Source organism: Mus caroli, unplaced genomic scaffold (assembly GCF_978045245.1).
Source record: "Mus caroli unplaced genomic scaffold, Mus_caroli_1 scaffold_18, whole genome shotgun sequence".
NCBI lineage: Eukaryota > Metazoa > Chordata > Mammalia > Rodentia > Muridae > Mus > Mus caroli.
In genome coordinates, this window is record NW_028227273.1 from 24,707,424 (window position 1) to 24,733,526 (window position 26,103).

The window sequence follows — 26,103 nt, forward strand, 5'->3', positions numbered from 1 at the left end:
GGCAGATGACTAAACAGTAAGAATCATCTGCAAACAGCCGCTCACAGCAAATGTATAGGATATTGAAGTTGAAAAAAAAATCCAAAAGGATGGAATTCTAGCCCGAGGTTGAAATATTACATCACAGCTTCACCGATGGTCTATCAAGCGGGTCACTCGGAAGTTCTGATGAAGAACTGGGGTTAACCAATGTCAGAGAGACAATGTGCAACATGAACATGAACCTTGTAGCAAATGAATCTTCTATCAGCCAAATTTTGGGTTCTTTTGCCTGGAGACGAAGCTGCATCTGGCAAACTGGTTATGTAAATGTACTTTTTATTTTAAGAAATAAAAAGAAACAGCTTTGCAATATACTGTAATCAGATCTGAATTGCAAGCATGCTGCCATTTGTTTAGGGTGACTCTGCCTTTTGTAGAATCTCTAGGTTAATTCTTCCCAATGGTGTATGTAGATTACAAGAGAGGACAGAGGATGCCTTTTGCAGGTTTTATACTCAAAGATGAAGGAAGCATTCATTTTCCTTTGGGAAGTAGATAGAGGGAAACACAGGCAACCCTGTCTGGAACTTGCTATACAATCTTGAATGGCCTTGGAGTCCTTCTGTCTTGGCCTCCTAAGTGCTGAGATACTGGACGTGTGCCTTCATGTTCCAGTGAAGACATGACTCTTGACAAGGTACAAGGCATGGTTTTCTGTCTATACTCACTAGTCCTGGGAATGGCCAGAGACATCCCATTCAGATGAAAATATGCATTGAATTCTTCCATTAGACTTTAAGGACTCACAAGAGTAAAATATAGATACCCTTTCCTGAAGTGTACTCATCTTTTAAAGTCTCAAGCAAAATTTTACTCAGCCTCATGGAAGAGAATGGAATATGAACTCACTTCCGACACTTTAGTTTGGGTTTAGTCGTTCTGGAAATCTGAACAGGTTATTAGAGAGACTATAAGTGATAGCTTTAACCAAGTTCTGGATGTTTTTGGTAGATTATTCCTTGTTTTCAAAACAAGCTCACAAGTGATAATCATAGTTGTAATTATAACAGTAGTAATAATCATTTAAAAGGTAGAGATACTTAAGCATATAATGTGGTTTGGAATATTTTTTTTTAAGGGCAGCCATGTGATAAGTGAAAAAGTTGAGTGTTGAACGTCAATCTTTCTGTATCTTAAACCCCATCTTTTAATCCCTATTTTTAACTGTGTGTAGTTAACAGATTGATGCTTTCATACTTTTGACACTGAATTTAGGTCACACTGCATAAGTTCTGTACCCTGAGATTGACGACAGGTCCTGGAATGAATCTCAAGGATTTTGATCTGAGCATCTTTCCCTCTTCCTTCTTATCCTTTTTTCTTTTCTATTCTTATTTATATGTTTTTTTTCTGGCATGCACATCTTCATACCATGTACATACTCAATGGCCACAGTGGACAGTTGAGGGCCATTGGATCCCCTGGAACTGAAGTTACAGCTGGTTATGAGCTGCCATAAGAGCACTAGGAACCAATCAGTAAGTGTGTTGGCAGAGAAGCCAGTGCTCTGAATCATGGAGATCTCTCTCTAGCCCTCCCATCTTCTCTCTTAAAATCATGGAGTGTGTGTGTGTGTGTGTGTGTGTGTGTGTGTGTGTGTGTGTCTTGAGTGTGTGCTCCCTCTGTCTGTCCTCTCTCTCTCTCTCTCTCTCTGTGTGTGTGTGTGTGTGTGTGTGTGTGTGTGTGTGTGTGTATACACAGTTATACAGCCACGAGGAGCGTCCCAGGATTCTCCTGCCTCTACTTCTCATCTCAACACAAGAGTGCTGGGATTACAGACATGGACTACTCTAGCTTTACATCAGTGGTGAGAATTTGAACTCTCATCCTCATGTTGTGTGACAAGAATTGTACCTACTGAAGCACCCCCATAACACCACCCTAAACTCTTCTTTCTCTAACTGAGGTAACAAAGCTCAGGCTCAGTCAAGCAAATACATCCATGGAATGTAAAATTCATGAAACAAATTTGAACCTAGTGCTTCTATGCTTTAATTAACATTTAGGCTTGAACATGAAGCATGATATAAAATAAAAATGAAGTTATTAGTTCTCTTCTACTAAAATGAAATATGAAATTCATATATAAAGGACTCATGTCCATCATAATCTATGGTTAACTGTGATAATATATACTTGTATGTATTTTCATGTATGTATTTTCAAGTTTAATATACAATGGAGTACGTAGGAGCAAAAACAAATATGGGGCTTTGGTTTTAAACCATACAGAATAAAATTCATAATGAGCTTTGAAAGTAGGCAAAAAAAAGTCCACTTTCTGGCATAAATGAACTAGTACAAAGAAAACAGACAGTAGGGATAGTTATTTTATCAAGCAAAGTGGGACAAATATAACAAGCCAATCCTGGTCTGAAAGATACAGCAGAGGGAAGACTTGCAATGTTGACTATGAACACATTTCAACACAAGAAACCAGAAGGCACTTTTGTCCTCTTTGTGAATAAACATTCAGGCCATGCTGCAGCTGCAAAATCTAAACTCAAGGAAAAAAAACATTTACCAAAGAACTGAATTCCACTTCTTACTCGTCAAAGGTAAAGTTTTCCACCATGAAGTCTCAATTCTAAACATCTATGATCCAAATGCAAGGGCATCTACATTCATTAAAGAAACTTTGCTAAAACTCAAAGTACACATTACACCTCACACAATAATAGTGGGAGACTTCAACACACCACTCTCATCAATGGACAGATCCTGGAAACAGAAACTAAACAGGGACACGGTGAAACTAATAGAAGTTATGAAACAAATGGATTTAATAGCTATGAACATTTCATCCCAAAACAAAAGGATATACCTTCTTCTCAGCACCTCATGGTACCTTCTCCAAAACTGACCATATAATTGGTCACCAAACAGGCCTTAACAGATACAAAAATATTGAAATAATCCTATGTACCCTATCAGATTACCATGGACTAAGGCTCATCTTCAATAACAACATAAATAATAGAAAACCTACATACATGTGGAAGCTGAACAACACTCTACTCAATGATACCTTGGTCAAGGAAGAAATAAAGAAAGCAATTAAATACTTTTTAGAGTTCAATAAAAATGAAGCCACAACATACCCAAACTTATGGGGCACAATGAAAGCAGTCCTAAGAGGAAAACTCATAGCTCTGAGTGCCTCCACAAAGAAGCTGGAGCGAGCACACACAAGCAGCTTGACAGCACACCTAAAAGCTCTAGAACAAAAGGAAGCAGATTCACTCAAGAGGAGTAGACTGCAGGAAATAATCAAACTCAGGGCTAAAATCAATCAAGTGGAAACAAAAAGAACTCTACAAAGAATCAACCAAACCAGGAGCTGGTTCTTTCAGAAAATCAACAAGATAGATAAACCCTTAGCCAGACTAAATAGAGGGCACAGGGACAGTATTCTAATTAACAAAATCAGAAATGAAAAGGGAGATTTAACAAGAGAATCTGAGGAAATCCAAATAAATCACCAGATCCTACTACGAAAGCCCATATTCAGCAAAACTGGAAAATCTGAAAGAAATGGACAAGTTTCTAAACAGATACCAGGTACCAAAGTTAAATCAGGATCAGATTAACGATCTAAACAGTCACATATTTCCTAAAGAAATAGAAGCAGTCATCAATAGTTTCCCAACCAAAAAAAGTCCAGGACCAGATGGGTTTAGTGCAGAGTTCTATCAGACCTTGAAAGAAGATCTAATTCCAATATTCCTCAAACTATTCCACAAAATAGAAACAGAAGCTACTCTAACCAATTCATTCTATAAAGCCACAATTACTCTGATACCTAAATCACAAAAAGACCTAACAGAGAAACAGAACTTGAGACCGATTTCCCTTATGAATATCGATGTAAAAATACTCAATAAAATTCTTGCAAACTGAATTCAAGAACACATCAAAACAATCATCCATCATGATCAAGTAGGCTTCATTCCAGACATGCACAGATGGTTCAATATACGGAAATCCATCAACGTAATTCACTATATAGACACACTCAAAGATGAAAAGCACATGATCATCTCATTAGATGCTGAGAAAGCATTTGACAAAATCCAACACCCATTCATGATAAAAGTCTTGGGAAGATCAGGAATTCAAGGCCCATACCTAAAAATCGTAAAAACAATATACAGCAAACCAGTAGCTAACATCAAACTAAATGGTGAGAAACTTGAAGCAATCCCACTAAAATCAGGGACTAGACAAGGCTGCCCACTCTCTCCCTACCTATTCAATATAGTACTTGAAGTTCTAGCCAGAGCAATTTGACAACAAAAGGAGATTAAAGGAATACAAATTGGAAAGGAAGAGGTTAAAATATCACTATTTGCAGATGATATGATAGTATATATAAGTGACCCCCAAAATTCCATCAGAGAAGTCCTAAACCTGATAAACAACTTCAGCAAAGTGGCTGGATATGAAATTGACTCAAACAAATCGGTGGCCTTTCTCTACACAAAGGATAAAACAGGCTAAGAAATAAATTAGGGAAACAACATCCTTTAAAATAGTCACAAATAATATAAAATACCTTCATATGCCTCTAATTAAGGAAGTGAAAGATCTGTATGATAAGAACTTCAAGTACCTGAAGAAAGACAGGGAAGATCTCAGAAGATGGAAAGATCTCCCATGCTCATGGATTGGCAGGATTAATATAGTCAAAATGGCTATTTTGCCAAAAGCAATCTACAGATTCAGTGCAATCCCCATAAAAATTCCAGCTCAATTCTTCAAAGAGTTAGAAAGGGCAATTTGCGAGTTCATCTGGAATAACAAAAACCTAGGATAGCAAAAACTATTCTCAACAATGAAAGAACCTCTGGTGGAATCACCATGCCTGACATTACGCTGTACTACAGAGCAATTGTGATAAAAACTGCATGGTACTGGTACAGTGACAGATCAATGGAGTAGAACTGAAGACCCAGAAATGAACCCACACACCTATGGTCACTTGATCTTTCACAAAGGAGCAAAAAACATCCAGTGGAAAGAAGACAGCATCTTCAACAAATGGTGCTGGCTCAACTGGCAGTTAGCACGTAGAAGAATGCTAATTGATCCATTCTCATCTCCTTGTATAAAGCTCAAGTATAAGTGAATCAACAAACTCCACATAAAACTAGAGACACCCACCCACCCACCCATCATCCTTCCATCCATTTTATAAACAACCATCCATCCATTCATCCATCCATCTACCCACCCACCACCCATCCAACTATCCATCTAATATTTATGTATTTCCAAAGTATACAATATGGTATTGGACAGAAGATATATCTGGGAACTTAGTATTAAAAATTTTATGATATAAAGACCTTATTTTAGTGTTGGAGCAAAAGCTCAGAAGTTAAGAGCACTTACTGTTCTTGCAGAGGACCTGGGTTTGGTTCCAGTGGATCTGACACCTTCTTTTGGCCTCTGTAAGCACTGCAGTCTCATAGTGCACATATATACACACAGGCACACACTCACACATATAAAAATAAATAAATGATTCACTTAAAACCGAAGATTTCATATTATTTATCCCTTTTCCCTTTTATGAGTCAAGGTCTGACCATGTAGCACTGACTGCTGGCCTGGAACCCTGTATGTGACTAGATCTCATTCCATCCTAAGATTCAGATATGTCTGAAGCTAATAAAACTCTTCACAGTGTGTGCTGGCAAGGAAGCCTATTGTCTCTTTATTCAAACTGTAACATGAACATTATAGTGACACCCTGGATCATGATATTGCCATCCTGATTCATCCAGTGTATAGCACTTTTCTCCAAGTCAGCTCTCCAGACAAATGGGTTAGCATCCACTCAAAGCTTGTTAAAAATGTACATTTGTGTCTTCATCCTGGACTGATCTATGCTGGACAAACATAGACCTACAAAAGCAACTCGAGGCTTGACAGACCACAGATATTATTTGCCAGGTAGTGAGTCAGACCACTGGCGAACAAAGCCAAAGGGTAAAAATGGGACGGTAAACTGAGTGGCAGGCTTAAAAAACTTCTGAATTAGCAATTTGTACAACTGTGGAGTAGTAAATATGTGAATATTTGATTTGAACTAAAACAAGTGATAGTCAGAGTTTTCACACTGAAAGATTCAGGAGTCAAAGGAAACGGAGAGCAGAAACCAGTGAGAGATGAGATTGTTTTAAGTTCAGTCAAAGGAAGAGTTGCCATGCATCAGATTCCTGGGGCATTCACACCATTTTCATCCGGTGTTCAGGGTCCCATCTGATCTGATCAGTGCTCTCTCCTACCACTGTCAGTGATGACTTGTCAACTCAGGGCCTGGCTCTGTCTACTCCTTTTGGTATTTCTGCCATGCCACTCCACACAGCTTCTCTGGTGCAGCTGTCTGTCACCTTCCCCTGCCACTGCCCCTTGCTCTCCATGTTCATTGCTTTCCTTAGAATGCTGTGCACCACTCTGCAGTCGTTGAGATGTTTGCTAATGTCTGCTTGTAAATTGTTTATTTAATACCTGTTCCTTCCTAGTCACAATTTCTAGTGTGATTTTTATACATTAGAGCAAGACTGCTGATTGTATCCAACTTTATTTTACTGTTTGACATTCTACTGTTAAAGAAAAGAAGAAAGAAGTGGTGGAGGAGAGATGGCCTAGCCAGAAAGTGGAATATGGTGGAATGAGAGAGAACCAACCCCTCAAATTAACTGAGGGAGGGAGAGACAGATGAAGGGAGGGATTGAGGGGGAGAGGGAGAGAGGGGGAGAGGGGGGGGAGGGAGAGAGGGAGAGAGAGAATAAGTAACTGCTACGATATTATTACATGTTATTACATTAGTTATAACTCTTCCTAAAATGCTCACCACACTTTGAAACTAATTATGTATAAATATATGTATATATTTATATTATCTATCTATCTATCTATTTGGACACATATGCTGGCTTCCCTACTACCTTCAATACTAACCTGCTTCAGAGGGGGAGGAGTCAGCAAGAATGAACAGCTATGGACTGTTCAACTGTTAGCAGTGCCATGCTTTTCAGCAAGCTCCAAACACATTTATAGGAAAACCATTGCAACTAACTTCCCCAAACCCCTCAAGCTGACATTCCATTAAATTACTGAACAAAGGAGGCGGAACAAGCAAAGGAGGAGCAGGAGACTGGGAGGTCGGGGGGGGGGAAGGGGGAAGAATAAAGTTTTTTATATGTATATTGCATACAAATATAAATACATACATATATTTATTTAAAAAAAAAACCAGTATGCCAAAATACATACATATATTTATTTAAAAAAAAAACCAGTATGCCAAGATGCATGTCTCATTTTGAGCACAGCTCTATCGACAAAAATTTTATCTTAAAACACTTCATTTTGGCTCCCTGACATTTGGATAGAACTTCAAATTACAAAGTGCTTTCTTCTTAGACCTTTCATCTGGGAGAAAAATGACCCGCATCAAAATCAAGCAAAGGGGGAATGTAACCAAGTCACTGATTGGCTGAATAATGACCTCTGGACCACTTGCGATTGTGGCCACAGCTGCAGAGATGGGCATTTCTGTTCTCTGTTAGATTCTCTTTGCATTACAAGGTTGGCCTTCCCAGATAATTGGATGTTCTGTCTCCTGCCTCAGGTGGTGCTAACACAGCCTAAAACCAGGGGAGCTCATGTCCTTCCTGGCAGACTCAGAGGGCAATCCTCCTGCATGCCTTTCAGGTACAAATTCCAGACAGCATCCAAACTTCCATAGAAACTCTCTGAAGAGTCAGTTCCCATGACTCCCAGGCAGATTTGTTAGCCTATCTGTGTTCTTACTGATTCACTTTCTGTGCTAGACTCAATCGTATTATCCTCCTGCCTTGGTTGAAAATTACATCATCATGTGCCGGTAAGAAGGCCCAGCTGTTCTCAAGCTTGACCCGTGAGGTCATCGTTCCAGTCGAGGGCCATTTTCAAGTCCTTGTCTTTGTTGCTCATGTAACCCGAATGGGAGAGTAGCTGACTGATGTATCCAGCCCTATCAATCCCCCTCTGATCTGACATTACACAGGTAAGCATTTGACTTACACATTCTCCAGCCTTCCCTTCTAACAGAACACGTGGCAGGAAGAGAGAGGAGACTGCAGCATGGGCTTCAGCATCTCCAGATTTAGATCAGTGCGCAAGCCTGTGCTGTTGAATACAACTGTCTCCGGCAAGCTAAGAAAACACAGAGCATGTGCTGTGCCATCATCTTCTTCTATTCCACGCTTAGCCTCACGCCCAGTATTTTAGCCTACAGAGTCCTGAAAATTGCATTTGACAGACCTGACATCTTAGACTGACAATTACTACACAGGTGAAGTCCATCTTAATTAAAATATGTACAGGGAGCCAAGGAGTTAAAAAAAAGGACATCAAATTCAGCAGCCTATTAATAGCTTTAGGATTGCCAGGCAGAAATACATCACGCTATAAAAAGTGAAAAACTGTTTTACACAGTGCATCTTTACAGGATGTTGCAGAAGTGGATTACACAAAGGAAATAAAGTTTACCTTTGATGCTCTCTGTTTTTATTTTTCCACGCTTCCAATGCAGGAGGAGACCTCAACTTCAGATTGTTGCTGTCCTTGATAGCATTAACCAGATGTCACTCTTAGTATGAGATGCTCAACAGCTCTGAAATATAACAAATGCCATCATTAGCCATGATGACTCATTTGAAGCAGAAACTCACTGAGGGCTGATCTCGTAAAAAAGTGACACCAGCAGCCATTAAATCCAACCAAGTGTGACGAAGAGTTGTATTGGAAATCTACGTGGTGGTGCTGGTGGTGAGGCTGTGTTCGGCGTCTTTATGCATCGCAGAAAATCAAATCAACCAGGCCAAAATAAAATATCATTATTATAAATAGGTTTGATAAGCTAGAAAATGCTTGTCTATGAATATCAATTATATTCTCCTTAAAAATAATAAAGGGAGGCTAGGAGAAATGACTCAGTGGTTAAGAGCATATTCTGCACTTGTAGAGGACTCGATTTAAGTTTATAGCATTCCCCCTCCCCACGCACTGAAACACACACATATGAGAGTCCATGTCATTTGTAATGCTGGCTCCAGGGATCTGATACCTCTGGCCTCTGCAGGCACCTGCATTCATGTGCAAAGATCACCCCACACCACACACACAATTGAAGATAATGCACACAAATCTTTAAAAGCTATAAAGTACAAATATCAAGTACTTGAATTTGTAAGGCACAGCATATGCATATGATTTTAATCATTTCCTGGTAACTACATGTTTTATTAATACAATACTCCAACTAACCAACCATAGTCTAAAAAGGAGTAAAAACTGCCATTATTTCCGTTGTCTCTTTGACCTCACAGCAGGATCCAACACAGCATACTATTCCCAAGTGTGCAGCCAGGGCTTTGCTGATGCCTAAGCCAGGACAGTCATAGGATGATTGGTGATTCTTTCTTAGAAGGTGACAAACTATATCTGGGCCACATTGTGGGATGGGGATTGCCTGGGACCACATCACATGCTGTGTGGGAAGCTGTGACTCTCCTTTCTAGCAGGTCACACACAGAAAGCCTCATCACACAAATGGCCTGCTGTTTTAATGTTCGGGGGGGGGGGTACACCAAGATCTGCTCCTGTTGCTTCACTTTTGTTTTTTAAAGCAAAAATAATTCTGTGTGCCTTGCTGGCATATAAAAATAGTTTCAGAAGAGAAAGGAGAAAGTACATGTAAGCAGCAAGTAGAATTATAGTTAGAGTCACCATTGAGATTAATAATGTGACTGCTGATTTAACCTAACCACTGTAAGAATTTTCATACAGAGTTTATGGTTCAGAACAGGGCTTTGAGATTATAGAGATTATGTGGTTTGGTCACTTTCTCAGAGTTGTCAAAGACAAAACTATATCCTGGGGCTTCTGCCTGGGAGGCCAGCTACCCAGTACTATGGGGCTTCCATTTCCAAACTGAATAGTGGCTGGTCAAAGAGGTCATTCATGACATCATCTTGTTAATACCATTCTGGGCTAGGAAGGCTGAGAGGTATTCAAAGGCTGTTGGTAGTGGGATACTCAAGCAATAGTAACTCAGCCACACTGTATTAACACAGCACTTAACAAGGTACCTTGGAAATGCAATAAACTATACACATCTCATTTCCTCATCCCAGAGAAGGCAAAATGAGATTTTATTACCAGCTATAATTTAAAGACTCGAAGCCTTGATTTATAAACTACAAGCCTGTTTAGTATTCTCAATATTCTAGTAAATCGAAGTCCGAGGGGGAATGCCTTCCCATATATGTGAGGACTAAATAAGTGCTGATTTTTAAAACAAAGAGTTTGACCACTTATCTACTCATAAATATTTATTGAGACTTCATTTTGAGCTAAACAGAGTCTAGATATTTAACTAAACAGTGCAGTTTTTAAAAAGTAGAGACCCGAGGAAATTCTTAAAAAAAAGATATCAGGAAATGAACAAAAATAAGTTTTATTACAAACAGATCATTATAAAAGTTATATAATTATTAGGCAAACATCTATTTTCAACATTTAAAGGGATCTTAAGTGCTATCTTGTGTAGGGTATACTGGGTCCCAAATATAGTTGGTTATCATTGCTGGCTGGAAATCTCCTTTAAAATACAGGATTGTGAAATTTCACCTTTAGTCAAATATTTTGAGAGGGCATCTTATTTTAGCTAGCTGGCCTTGTGTCCTCTGTGTCAGTCCCCTGGGTAGCTAGGACTACAGGTACATGCCATTGGCCCAGCTATACACAGCCAGGACATTCCTGGATAAGTCAGGGGAATCTGCACTTGGAAAGTGTTCCAAGTTGATTCAGCCAGCAGGTGGGCTGCCATTAGGCATGCTCCTGGGTCTTCACCATCTTCCTTACACAGAGCCTAGGGGACTGACTTCCTCCAGGCATTTGCTGCTTGGCGGTGGAATTGACCTTAGTATGCAGAACTGCTTCTCTGTTTCTCACACTTTCCTTATCCCAAGAGGCTGTATTTCCCCCCTTACACTCTGCTTTGGCCAAGTAGCAATTATTTAGCCCATATATTCTAGAACACGGAGAGCAGAAGAATAACTATAGGTACTTGAGTGCTAGAAGATTTACATGAATTTATTTTTATACACACGCACACACACACACACACACACTGAATATACACTTTACATATGTGGAGGTTCTGAAATTTTAACATAACTTGTTTGACTCAATGACTCATCTGCCATTATTAAACTGTCCCCTTTTCTAGGTGTAGCAACTTTGGGGATATTTGCTAAGCCCTCTTCTCTGGTGTCTACCTAATATTTGAATGTCTCCTATGATCAAGGAAACCATCTGTCAGCTCTTTGAACATTCAGTGCTCGCTTCTGGCCATTGTTGACTAGGTCAGGAAGAGTGACGCACACAAAGAGGACAAGGAGACTGTGGCCACGGTGTGCTTGGTGGCACGATGCCACCGATGAGGCTCAGGCAGGATGATGAACTCACTGCAGGCTACCCTGGGCTTCCTCTGGAAAACTCCCTCAAAAGATCAACCACCAACCAGCCAGCCAGCCAGCCAGCCAGCCAGCCTTCCAGCCAGCCAAAACAACAACAATCCCCCCAAACAAAACAAAACAAACAAACAAACAAAACACCCGCAAGCAAGCATACAAGCAACAAATGATAAATTGCAGCCTCAGTCAAGTTTAGAGTGTGTTGGGCAGGGGTTTGTCAACATGCCCTGTACAGGCAGCGACTGCAAATACTGATGAGCTCTGGAGAAAGGGTGAAAGCAGGCAGCCTGGGAGTCCATAGAAAACAATTCCAGAAATTCATTTGTCTTCTGCTTCCCCTTCTTAACTGTTATCCTGTGATTTCCATGAGCTGAAATATCTTTGGGATCTTTCCACAATAAAATCCATTAAATTGTTTTAAAAATAATTTTCTGATTTACTCTTAGCTGAGGTTTTTCTTTAACCCTGACATCAGAATTTAAACTAATATATCTAATGCCATTCATTTCATAGAAGTTACTTTATAAACCAACCAGTTTTTAAAAGATTTAAAAAAAAACATTGCCAGAGTGTATGGAAAGGGAAATGCAAACTATATATGCATTATATTTTATGGAATGCCTACATTTTAGCAAACTCCATTTATGACAAGCTAGAGGACACCCAGCTGAGAAGCCCCTTCAGTCTTACCTCTGTTTCTTACAAGATGTCTGACTTAGCAGAGTAACTAGGTCTCTTGGGATTTCAATGCTCTGGTTCACAGGATACCTGTTGATCCCGAACTTTAGGGAAACACACATGCTCACCCTTCACTCATTCGTGCATCCACTCACATACACCATCCCTCAAGGATAGATTATCACATCCCAGGCACAGCTAGAGTGTGGGAATACACCAGGGGACCTCGCATTTTAGCGGAGGCAAGTAAGCAGAAAGAAATTATAAATATGATTAAGTGGTAAATTTGGATATCACTGCCTAGTTGGCTTGTCTTGGAGGTGGTGAGATACTCCATACTGAATGTGGGAGATAGGTATGGGCTAGGCTGGTAACGCAATTAGCTCAGGAAAATGGTTGTATTCATATTTTCACTTACCAAAGGTGATTATATAGAGAGGTAAACAACACATAAAAAGCAGTACCATATTTTGTGTGCACAGGATCTCAACAAATCTTGATCTCTTTATTTTTATGTATTTATTATTTATTTACTCATTTCATTGATTATGCTTTAAGACTGAGTTTAATCTGTGAAAACATTTACAAGACAGAATAAAAAGCCCTGTTTTGCTTCTTTCCAGAGGTTTTAAATATAAGGAAGATAATCTGCTGATTAATTAGCAACACTATTCAATAAGTCATGAATAAGTAGTAGACACACAAGAAGTCCAGGGAGCTAAGGACCTGAACGTGCAAGGCCAACACTTTGCATACTGAATCACTGCCACAGCCAGCCACGATATTTTAAAAGGGAGTGGGGACCATCTACTTATTCCTATTAGGAAGGCTCTCCTTCCCCAATCCACTTTCAGAACCATGTGGGTTTGTGCCTCTTTCCAAAGCACAAACATGCTTTAAAAAAAATGACGTAAAATACATTCAAACCTATCTTGGAATTTCCTGCTAATTGAATGGCCTCTCCATCACTTGGCGTGTAGGCTTCTCTCCTGCCTGATTAAAGTACAATACATACTCTCCCAAAGTGAGAGAGAAATCCTTAAACTCTCAGAACAGATATGGCCAAGCAGACAGTCCCACTGCCATCGTTAGTTCATTGTCTGCTCTCTGCCTTTGCGCATGCCTTCTCCCAGGGAGCCTGGCATATGCAGCAAGGATGGCTATAGTATGTAATGCTCCTATGTTTCGAACACTGCTCCCAACACACTACAATGGAGACCTTGGGTTCATCATTCCCCTGAGGTAGCTGCTATTTTCACTGACATTTTACAGTTTGATACAGATGGGTAGAAACTGGCCAACTTGCAACACAGAGAGACGAGGTCTCTATTTCATCACCCAGTGTTTGTCTCAGGACAGATGTTCGCATGGTGTTATTGCCACCATGCCATTGTGCAGATGCCAAAATTGAGGCACAAAGAGATTAAGTTATCGGGCCAAAGACTCACACAAAAATCTCAGAGCCTGGATTTACTATAGTTCTTTGTGTATCATTATTTCCTATTTTTATTCTGTTTTAGATTTAGTTTCCTTTATTCTTAAAAAAATAATCAATTTTCCTGCCAAAATATAGAACAGGCTTTATTAATTTTTGAAACATGTTGGTGACTAGTTCAAGTATGAGAGCCAACTGTTGAGTTGCCAGGGAGAGCAGAGTCTTATTTCTAAGCCTGAATATGCCAGCTGGCAATGGTGGCCCCACGACCACCAACTGTAATTCTGCTTCCAGCCAGCTACCCCCTGAACTCCCCGTGATTGTCACTGATGAGTTAACCAATTGAACACTTTATAGGTTGGAGTTTCTCCTTCATCAGTCGAATCTGTTAACTTTGAAGAGAGTTTGGTAAGAAAGGCAGGGAGCAGAGAAGAGGAAAAGGCTCCACACACGGCTAGTGTAGAGCAGGGCAGCCTGGCAGGAAATCTGGGTCTGTAAAACAAGGGTTACCTCTGTAAAACACGGGTACTCCTTTCCACAATGTTTAAAGAAATGATGTCCTCCATTCAGTGAATGTTATGTGCCTACTATGTGTTAAGCACTGTTTCCAGTGTTGGAGGCGGAGTAGTGGATGGCATGGAAAGCTTTTCTGTCTTCATTCAGACTTAGGCCTGGCATGATAACGGTAAAAAAAGCAGTCTTTGAGCCATCATAGCTCACGAATTCAATTCTTTCCATTTACCTACTGGTTCTAGGTGATCCAAAGCTAGAGCGCCTCAGAGTTGTTTAGCGTCTGCCTGAGTAAATAAAGGACTATCTCAAGAGCCAGTAAAGGAGGCTGCTGTCCAACCAGCAGAGGATCTGACAGGCAAAAGGCAGTTTGTTTGCTCTATTGGGGTGGGCATACTTCTCTTGCCTTTGGACAGCACGGTTCTGAGCTCGTTGACCTGTGAACTCCAGAGCATGCAGGAGCAGCCGTCTGGGGTTGTAGAGCGTCTGTCTCCAGGGACATCAGTCCCTAGTGTCTCTGGCACTGAGAGTCACACTTACAGCCCCCAGGGTCTCCACCTTGCAAGTATTTCTCTGTTACCTGTAAGTCAATTCCCTGATGAATACCCCCTCCCCTCTTCCCTCTTAGGTCTGTCTCTGCAGGATGCTGACTGGAACAGTATTTCTACGGTTTTGCCTACATAATCAAACTGCAGGTACAAGAGTGGAAGGAGCTATGGGGATCCAGGGATTATAGGGGACCAATGGGAAGATAGAAATGTTCCTGCTTTTAAGAATGAAGTAAAGTTACATAAAGGTATATTTTCTTCTGACATTAAGCTACTTTAGGCAAGTTCAACATTTTAACGATTTCTTTTATGCTATGACAATTAAAAATCATTCTCGAGAGCTTTTGCGCTAAGTCAATTATAACGATCATTAAGTAAAGAATCTGAAACCCCCAATTCTAATTAAAATGTCTCAAATTGAGTTAGTCTTTAAAAATGTCATATAACTGATTGTATAACAACATATCCAGTGTCAGAGAAATAATAATAAAGTCTAAATTGGCCTCTAAATCAACCCACAATCTCATTTTCCCCTGAATAATTAGCATAATTCAGTTATCAGATTGAGTGCTTGGTCACTAAGACTGGTAACATTTACCATCAGTCTACCCTAAAGCCATTTAATAATGAAAAACCAAAGCCCTGCAGCTAAAAGTACCATCTACTAACTACAATATCTCATGGTGTCAACTCATAGAATTATTTGTAGTGACTATAGGTTTTTAACATTTATTATATTTACGATAACCATAGAGTATATATTATTTCTTTCAAGTTGGTGTTTTAGTCTGAGTCTGTTACTCAGTAACTCTCAAACAGCGATGGCTGATAAACTGTCCCCTGAAGAGTGTCACCAAAGGCCAGCAGGACACTCTCTCATTTGCAGCCATAGCAAAGTATATGAAACCAAAATATATATGAATATATCACAATCAAGTCGTGATAAATTCTGCTGCAAATCCATAACCCCTGACCTTTCCTTATAAACTTGCCTGAATGTTGAATTGATATGAAGACACATTTTTGAATAACCCTCTACTATGCTCTGCAGAAGTACATTTTTCATCTATAGTGAATTCCATATATACTGCCTATGTGGAGCAAATGTAATAGTGCCACTCAGAAAAGACAAAGTGCGGATGACTTTCAAGCAATTACAGCAAGATACTGAGTGTTATTTGTCCCTGCTACAATCCTATCTGGGACAAAGTGAGGAAGTGATATGTTAGGGAGGGGATCTTCAGGAAAGGAAAATGACCACCACAGCAGGCGAAAGCAGTGAGTGCTGTTATAACTTAGTCTACTTCGCTGCTTCTATGCTCACAATTGCAGAAGAGTCAGTCCAGGTGGTGGTCACAGTTCCTTCCCATTGTCAATGTTTTTATATAAATCATCTTCCAAGCCACAGGGCAATACTGCTACTGTCAAGAAAATGAAGTGCTTTGGTCTGCTCCAGAGGCCAAAACTAAAGACAGGAATAAGGGAACCCTTTATTACTTCCTTTGTTGCCACCACAGTTGGAAAACTCTTAGGGCCCATTTTTTAAAAATGGGTTATTTTATTTATTTACATTTCAAATGTTGTCCCTCTTCCCTGTTTTCCCTCTGCAAACCCCCACTGCCTCCCTGCCTCCATGAGGGTGCTCCAACACCCACCCACCTACCCACTCCTGCCTTACCACCCTAGCATACCCCTATGCTGGGGCACTGAGCCTCCACAGGACCAAGGGGCTCCCCCCCATTGATGCTCAACAAGGTCATCCCCTGCGGCACATGTGGCTGGAACCATGTGTACTCTTTGGTTGGTGTTTTAGTTTCTGAGAGCTCTAGGGCATCTGGTTAGTTGATATTGTTGTTCTTCCTATGGGTTTACAAACCCCTTCAGCTCCTTCAGTCCTTCCCCTAAACACCTCCACTGGGGTCCCTCCACTCAGTCTGATGCAAGTCTGCAAGAGAAGGCTGTTGAAGGCATTCTCTTTGTCTCTTCCATTTTTGTTGCTGTTATTTTGTAGACACTTTACATCATGATTCTCTTTTTCAGACATCGTCTTAAATTTTCTTCAATAAAATTCTAACTTCTGACAGTAAGTAGCTTAGTTCAGGAACCTCTGTCCCTGCAGATCTAAGCGGCTCCTCGCTCAGGAGAGGTGTTCAGAGCCTGGCCAGAAAGTTCCAATTCAATACCAGCCCCAGCTGAGCAAATGAAAGGCACTGGAGACACAGCCTCCCCTCCAACCCCATCCAGTAAAATAGGATGCTTGCTAACCATGAGTAGAGAGAGCACTTGTAAAAAATAATGGAGTTAAATACAATCAGAGGCCCGGGATATAGTTAAGAGCAACACAAAAACAAAGGAAAAACTTGAACGAGGAAAGGTATGGCACGATATGTTCTAGTCAGGGTTACTATTGCTGTGATGAAACACCATGATCAAAGTAACTTGGGGACGAAATGGCTTATCTGGCTTACACTTCATTAGTACTGTTCATCACTGAAGGAAGTCAGGGCAAGAACTTAAACAGAGCAGGAACCCGGAAGCAGGAGCAGATGCAGCGGCCATGGAGGGGAGCTGCTTACTAGCTTTCTCAGCTCTGAAATCTGCCTGCCTCTGCCTCCTGGGTGCTGGGATCAAAGGTGTGCACCACCACGCCAGCTCTCAGCTTGCTTTCTTATAGAGCTCAGGACAACCAATCCAGGTATAGCCCCATCCACAATGGGCTGGGCCCTCCCCTCATCAATCACTAATTAAGAAAATGTCTCACAGGCTAGCCTCCAATATGATGCTTGTTACTCTCTTAAGATGCTAGCTTCTAATATCCACTTATCGGTGAGTACATATCATGTGAGTTCTTTTGTGATTGGGTTACCTCACTCAGGATGATGCCCTCCAGGTCCATCCATTTGCCTAGGAATTTCATAAATTCATTCTTTTTAATAGCTGAGTAGTACTCCATTGTGTAAATGTACCACATTTTCTGTATCCATTCCTCTGTTGAGGGACATCTAGGTTCTTTCCAGCTTCTGGCTATCATAAATAAGGGTGCTATGAACATAGTGGAGCATGTGTTCTTCTTAGTATATTGTATATATTGGATATTGGAACATCTTCTGGATATATGCCCAGGAGAGGTATTGCTGGATCCTCAGGTAGTACTATGTCCAATTTTCTGAGGAACCACCAAACTGATTTCCAGAGTGGTTGTACAAGCTTGCAATCCCACCAAAAATGGAGGAGTGTTCCTCTTTCTCCACATCCTCACCAGCATCTGATGTCACCTGAGTTTTTGATCTTAGCCATTCTGACTGGTGGGAGGAGGAATCTCAGGGTTGCTTTGATTTGCATTTCCCTGATGATTAAGGATTTTGTACATTTTTTTCAGGTGCTTCTCAGCCATTCAGTATTCCTCAGGTGAGAATTCTTTGTTTAGCTCTGAGCCTCATTTCTTAATGGGGTTATTTGATTTTCTGGGGTCCAGCTTCTTGAGCTCTTTGTATATATTGGATATTAGTCCCCTATCTGATTTAGGGTAGGTAAAGATCCTTTCCCAATCTGTTGGTGGCCTTTTTGTCTTATTGACGGTGTCTTTTGCCTTACAGAAGCTTTGCAATTTTATGATGTCCCATAAATGGATTGATCTTACAGCACAAGCCATTGCTGTTCTATTCAGGAGTTTTTCCCCTGTGCCCATATCTTCGAGACTTTTCCCTACTTTCTCCTCTATAAGTTTCACTGTACTGGTTTTATGTGGAGTTCCTTGATCCACTTAGACTTGACCTTAGTACAAGGAGATAGGAATGGATCAATTCGCAATCTTCTACATGATAACTGCCAGTTGTGCCAGCACCATTTGTTGAAAATGCTGTCTTTTTTCCACTGGATGGTTTTAGCTCCCTTGCCAAAGATCAAGTGACCATAGGTGTGTGGGTTCATTTCTGGGTCTTCAATTCTATTCCATTGGTCTACTTGTCTGTTGCTATACCAGTACCATGTAGTTTTTATCACAATTGCTCTGTAGTACAGCTTTAGGTTGGGCATGGTGATTCCACCAGAGGTTCTTTTATCCTTGAGAAGAGTTTTTGCTATCCTAGGTTTTTTGTTATTCCAGGTGAATTTGCAGATTGCCCTTTCTAATTCGTTGAAGAATTGAGTTGGGATTTTGATGGGGATTGCATTGAATCTCTAGATTGCTTTTGGCAAGATAGCCATTTTTACTATATTGATCCTGCCAATCCATGAGCATGGGAGATCTTTCTATCTTCTGAGATCCTCTTTAATTTTCTTCTTCAGAGACTTGAAGTTTGTATCATACAGATCTTTCACTTCCTTAGTTAGAATCACGCCAAGGTATTTTATATTATTTGTGACTATTGTGAAGGGTGTTGTTTCCCTAATTTCCTTCTCAGCCTGTTTATCCTTTGTGTAGAGAAAGGGCATTGACTTGTTTAAGTTAATTTTATATCCAGCTAGAAACTTAGAATACCCAAGATACAAGATACAATCTGCAAAACACACGAAACTCAAGAAGCACGAAGACCAAAATGTGGACACTTTGTCCCTTCTTAGAATTGGGAACAAAACACCCATGGAAGGAGTTACAGAGACAAAGTTTGGAGCTGTGACAAAGGATGGACCATCTAGAGACTGCCATACCTGGGGATCCATCCCGTAATCAGCCTCCAAACGCTGACACCATTGCATACACTAGCAATATTTTGCTGAAAGGACCCAGATATAGCTGTCTCTTGTGAGGCTATGCAGGGGCCTAGCAAACACAGAAGTGGATGCTCACAGTCATCTATTGGATGGATCACAGGGCCCCCAATGGAGGAGCTAGAGAAAGTGCCCAAGGAACTAAGGGGGTCTGCAACCCTATAGGTGGAACAACAATATGAACTAACCAGTACCCCCCCCCCCCTCCTGCCCCGAGCTCATGTCTCTAGCTGCATATGTATCAGAAGATGGCCTAGTTGGCCATCATTGGAAAGAGAGCCCCATCGGTCTTGCAAACTTTATATGCCCCAGTACAGGGGAACGCCAGGGCCAAGAAGTGGAAGTGGGGAGGGGGGGGAGGAGGGGAGGGTATGAGGGGACTTTTGGATAGCATTGTAAATGTAAATGAAGAAAATACCTAATTAAAAAAAGATGCTAGCTTCTGTCGATGTGACATAAAATTAGCATAATGAGATGAACCAAATGTTGAATTATGTGACTCGTGATTTTAAGATGTTATTCTAACACCATTTCATTAACCGCAGATTCTCTTGAAATAAAGTGAAAACAATTCACCCAACAAATTATTAAAAGGAAACTGTAAGTGGAAATTGTGGATCTTAAAAGTAAAATAAATTTTTAAAAGAGAGACTATTAATGAACTCCAAAGAGTAGAGATGGGTAAGTTTAAATACAAATCCATTTCATTCACAAAATCTGAGGGGCCAAGAGTAAACAGAGGCTTCAGGGCCATACAGGGCCGTCGCACACATATCTGTCAGCTAGCAAAACAAACCTGGACATCGGTTTAATGACTTTTTAAAAAAGAATAATCAAGACCTACAATAAAATACAAAAGATAGAACCATAAGATTGGTGAGGCCACAGGCTATGGGAAACCAAAAGCCAATTATTTGGCTAAAGGAACACCTCAATAAAATGACTCCTAACGACATTCTGCTACGTCCATAGACCAGTGTCTCACTCAGCCATCACCAGAGAAGCTCCTTCTGGCCATAGATGGGACGAACATAGAGACCTGAAACTGGACAGGTTTTCCAGTGAGAGATTTTAGGATGTATTTACCAACACCACACCTCAAGGCTCAGGTGCTATGTAGAAGAGGATGGAGGAAGATCGCCAGAGCCTGACAGGATGTATTACAGTAAGGAAACAGTGTCTTCCAGGTATGGCAGGACTGATATAAACACCCACTCACAAAGGAAAACTTGGTTTTCTCCAGTGGAGTCTCACTGGGTATGTAAACCATACTTCAGGGTAGGTGCCATGCCTCAGCAGTAGATGACAAAACAAGATGAACTCAATGGTATAATAGGATTTCTGTAGACTTTTTTGTCTCATACATTTGGACAATTTTTTTTTGTTGGTCTTATTACTCTTTTGCTCTCTATTTTGTGTTTTTGTGGGTTTTGTTTGAATGTGTGTTTCTTTTCTCCCTCCCTCTTCCTCTCTCCCTCCCTTCCTCCTTCCCTCCCTCCCTCTGTCCGACCTTCCTTCCTTTCTGTTCTTGCAGGCTTATTTTCTACACAGAGAGAAAAGTTGGGGTTGTATGGGTAGGAAATTGGGGAAGACCAAGGAGGAGTTGGAGATCAGAAAAGCATGACCAGATATATTGTAGGAAAAACTTTTTTCAATATAAAAATTAGATGTTGTAAATTTAAAGAAAGGAGAAAAGAATTTTGACATATATGAAAAAATAAGGACAGGGGAAACATCTGAGATATGGAGACAAATGATCCTATTACTTACAAGCCATACTTGATGGCTGAAGTTGGCAGTGAAATGTAGCTGACATGCAGGATAATGGTATGTATGCATGAATAATGGTAAACATGTGAGTAGTACTTAAAGTTGGATCAGGGGACTATGGTAAATGACATATGTCTATTGTAGCAAAAATTAATTGGGGGTTTCTATTCCACCCTTGATCACTTAGTTCCCAAATAAAAGACACAATACCATTATATTTATAATAAATAAGTCTTAACAGCACTAAAGCTGGCAGATATCAACCCTCTAAGCTATTTTGTGTATTCCTCTGAGATATAACTTGTTCTATCTGGGCCATTCTCATTCCAAATGAACAGCACTCATGGCCATGTTCTCACAATCTACCTACCCCATGGTGTCCTCTCCCCTATTCTCCTCTCTACTCTTACACTCATGATCTCTCATCAGACCTCAAGCCCTGGGGAACTGAAGACCCTCGTACCTCTCTTCTGCCCAGCTATAGACTGTTGGCATCTTTATCCAACCCATAATAGTTTTAAATTAAGGAGCAAGGCTGCATAGCATAACCTGGTGTCTGTGAGGATTTCCTCATTCCTGAGGCTACCAGATCTTGGGTGCCAGTATTTATTTAGCATTACAATACATAGTGACACATCAAACCTCAACATGTATCTCCTTTCATACTCAGAGGAATCTCTATGAAAACCTCATAAAGAGCTATACTCTAAATCACCATAGATAAATGTTTTCAGGTCACATAGATGGTAGGATATTAATGTCCAGAATTTACAAAAATACAGACGGTTCAATGAGAACAAAACCAAACAAAAACATTTTAATTAAAAGCGAGCAGAGAACTAGAGCAACAGTAATCTAAACAAAATCCTTTATAAATAATTGTTTGAAATTAATGTTAAACTGTATTCATATTCAGGGTAACTCAAATGCATGCAATATCCCAGATGTGAAAGATGAAATGTATTTGTAGAATGAGGAATTACTGAAATGAAAATGTAAACTCACTAGGAAGTGGAGAATAAATGTTTCAGAAATATGGCTCAATTATTTTCTAAAATAAATTTTATTAAGGAAATGTCATATTTGCTTATAAACCTAGCTTCCAGTGTTATCTGGCATTGAAGAGTACAATTGCCATAGGAACCAGATGATTATAAAATCTGATCGTAACGTGCTTCTAAGTAATAAAATCTCAACTACCCAATATTAAGCTGGCTTCTTCACATTCTCTTCGTGAGCCCACTTGTGAGTGTTTATTTGGAAAAGTTACAGACTTGTGTCTTGTCCTGTTTAAACAGCTTACTGACTAAGCAGCAGGGTACAGGAGCTCCTGGATGTTGGCTTTCAAAGGTTATTTCTGTTGGGACATAATGCTAGAGCAGTGTTGATGGAAAATGAACCCCAAATGTCAGCAATTGTGTTGATTTTGAGAATTGTCATTGAAGTTAGCAGTATACAGCCACCTCCAATTTGAAATAATTTCTCTGTTTAGTATAGCTGCAGAGACACCAATATACACCCCCTTTCCTTTCTCCAAATTTCATGACCTAAGAGTCACATGTCTTACACACAGGCAAGTTTCTAAATATATCACTGTTTCATTCTGAATGCTCTTACAGACATGTGTGTTTCCTCCATAGGCCATTTGGGATTTTAGTGTTTTCTGAGAAGGAATCCTTTTATATCTAATATCAGCCCCTTCAACGCAGATCAGCATTATTGAGATTACCCTTCAAATTAAAATAAAACAGCCTAATTCAACACTGAAAAATGTCAACCACTAAACATAAGGGCTCTGATATAACCAATCATTGTCTGGCAAACACTCAAAGCTTCCCCCATAGCAACGGAGCTGATGGCATAGCAACCACAGCTCCTTTAGCACAGAAGAATTAGAAAAAAAAATTCTTGGAAAGAAGCACAACCCTGGTCCGAGTTGTGGAAGTCACTTTGCCTTCACAGAGGGCGGGGAGTGTGAATGTTGCCACTCCTTAGTGGTCGAAGCTGTACTAGCTCCAGATGGAAGAAGCCATCTTGCTCGCAATGCTCCAGGCCAAGCACTTCACATCTAAAAGGTCCCAAATTGTTCGCCTGTAGATTGATATGTTTTTCTGCAATGTTAGAGAACAATCTATAATTATTTTTCAAAGATGAAAGGCTTTCCACTGTTGGAAAGGATCACTTTAAAGAAAAATTTACTGAAGTTCTGAATGTACTTCATTAGCACTTGAAGGATGTTAAGATCCATAATGGACTGCTTTGATTAAGGTAAATATTTTTACATGGATCGAAATAAAAGCCTGTACAATTAGGATCTGAAGCATGCGAGCGGGGTGCGTGTATTCTGATGGACACATATCATGAAGGAATATAATTAAAGATCATTTCCAGAGGCTTGGAGGTCCAGATCCTTTCCCTTGGTGTCAAAGGCCAATGCCAATCAGCACTGGAAGGAACAGAGTCTAATTCTTTGGAGGAAGGACTTAGTGTATCTCTGAGGTTTGAGGGTAGTTTTACCCTGAGGGCTCCAGGAGCCTGGAGATGGGATAACAAGAGTGGATAAGTCAACAGGTATGTGCACTTAAAAACTGGGCATGTCATCATATTAATTTGATCCACATGGGTTTCAAGGTTTCTGCTAGAACACTGTGAACAGGCATCCATACAGTTTTCTCTAAAACCTGTATTCTTATGAATCGACTTGCTACATGTGCACATGTGTATATGTGCTCGGTAAATTCCATTATTAATAGAAGAGTAAGGCTCACTAAATGAACCTACATATTCATCTCCTATAAAGAAATAGACAAATGGGACCTCATAAAATTGCAAAGCTTCTGTAAGGCAAAAGACACTGTCAATAAGACAAAAAGGCCACCAACCGATTGGGAAAGGATCTTTACCAATCCTAAATCTGATAGGGGACTAATATCCAATATATACAAAGAACTCAAGAAGCTGGACTCTAGAAAACCAAATAACCTTATTTAAAAATGGGGTACAGAGCTAAACAGAGAATTCTCACCTGAGGAATATTGAATGGCTGAGAAGCACCTGAAAAAATGTTCAGCATCCTTAATCATCAGAGAAATGCAATTCAAAACAACCCTGAGATTCCACCTCCCACCAGTCAGAATGGCTAAGATCAAAAACTCAGGTGACAGCAGATGCTGGTGAGGATGTGGAGAAAGAGTAACATTCCTCCATTGTTGGTGGTATTGAAAGCTGGTACAACCACTCTGGAAATCAGTTTGGTGGTTCCTCAGAAAATTGGACATAATTCTACTGGAATATCTAGCAATACCTCTCCTGGGCACATACCCAGAAGATGCTCTAACATGTAATAAGGACACATGCTCCACTATGTTCATAGCAGCCTTACTTATAATAGCCAGAAGCTGGAAAGAACCCAGATGGCCCTTAACAGAGGAATGGATACAGAAAATGTGGTACATTTACACCATGGAGTACTACTCAGCTATTAAGAACAATGAATTTATGAAATTCTTAGGCAAATGGATGTATCTGGAGGATATCATCCTGAGTGAGGTAACCCAATCACAAAAGAACACACATGATATGTACTCACTGATAAGTGGATATTAGCCCAGAAGCTTAGAATGCTTCTTAGAAGGGGGAACAAATTATTCATGGAAGGAGTTATAGAGACAAAGTTCAGAGCAGAGACTGAAGGAATGACCATCCAGAGACTGCCCCACCTGGGGATCCATCCCATAAACAACCACCACACCCAGACACTATGGCAGATGCCAACAAGAGCCTGCTGACAGGACCCTGATATAGCTGTCCCCTGAAGGCCTTTGCCAGTTCCTGGCAAATACAGAAGTGGATGCTCACAATCATCCATTGGACAGAGCACAAGTTTCCCAATGAAGGAGCTAGAGAAAGTACCCAAGGAGCTGAAGGCGTCTGAAGCCCTGTAGGAAGAACATCAATATGTACTAACCAATACCCCCAGAGCTCTTTGGAACTAAACCACCAATCAAAGAAAACACATGGTGGAACTTGTGGCTTTAGCTGTATATGTAGCAGAGGATGGCCTAGTCGGTCATCAATGGGATGAGAGGTCCTAGGTTCTGTTATGGTTTTATGCCCCAGTATAGGGGAATGCCAGGACTGGGAATGGGAATGGGTAGGTTGAGGAGCAGATCGGGGGAGCGGATGGGGATTTTCAGAGGGGAAACTAAGAAAGGGGATAACATTTGAAATGTAAATAAAGAAAATATCTAATTAGAAAGAGCTCCAGAACCCATCCCTATTTATTAGTGTTAACCAATTTTATAGGCAACCATTGGTTTGCTATGAGCTTCTGCTCTGGGCAAAATTGACCAAACTAAGATGGAATTATCCCTTTCAGGTCTCCAGGTCCAATCTAAGTGTGTACCTGACCTTCCATGAAATTGGGACAAGGAGAGACAACAGATAACGTCTAATAGAACAGGTTTTGCCAGAATGATGAAAAGCTTCATTCAATTACAAGGAAAGTAACATTGATATCTCCAATCTCTATTCTTTTTTTTTTTTTTCTGGTTTCTTCACTTCTTCTTAATCTATAAAATCAAACTCTTCAGTTCTCCAGAAAACTCAGTCTTATGGCATGAGGGGTTGTCCAGTTCCAAATCTGTGAATGGAAGCCAGTTAAGAGTTTCTTTTATATTTTATTCTTTATACTATACTTTAATTTCATCATTTCTCACCTCCTGTTTCTTCTTCCAATTCCTCCCATGTACTCCTTCTCAATCTCCCTCAAATTTATGATTTACTTTCATTAATTCTTGTTACATGCACATATGAATGTCCATACAGACATTTATATTCCTAAATACAACCTTCTCAGTCAGTATCACGTTACTCA

At 40.3% G+C, this 26,103-nt stretch overlaps 1 protein-coding gene across 6 annotated transcripts in view; it reads right to left on the bottom strand.

The window, feature by feature from the left end:
• Dlgap1 (DLG associated protein 1) overlaps positions 1–26,103 on the bottom strand; it is an 874,571-nt gene that overhangs the window by 548,054 nt on the left and 300,414 nt on the right. For all 6 annotated transcript variants that reach the window (XM_029471242.2, XM_021186024.2, XM_085833091.1 and 3 more), the window contains one exon: positions 8,587–8,710. The gene's annotated coding sequence lies outside the window, so the exon portion shown is untranslated. The remainder of the gene's footprint in view (positions 1–8,586; positions 8,711–26,103) is intronic.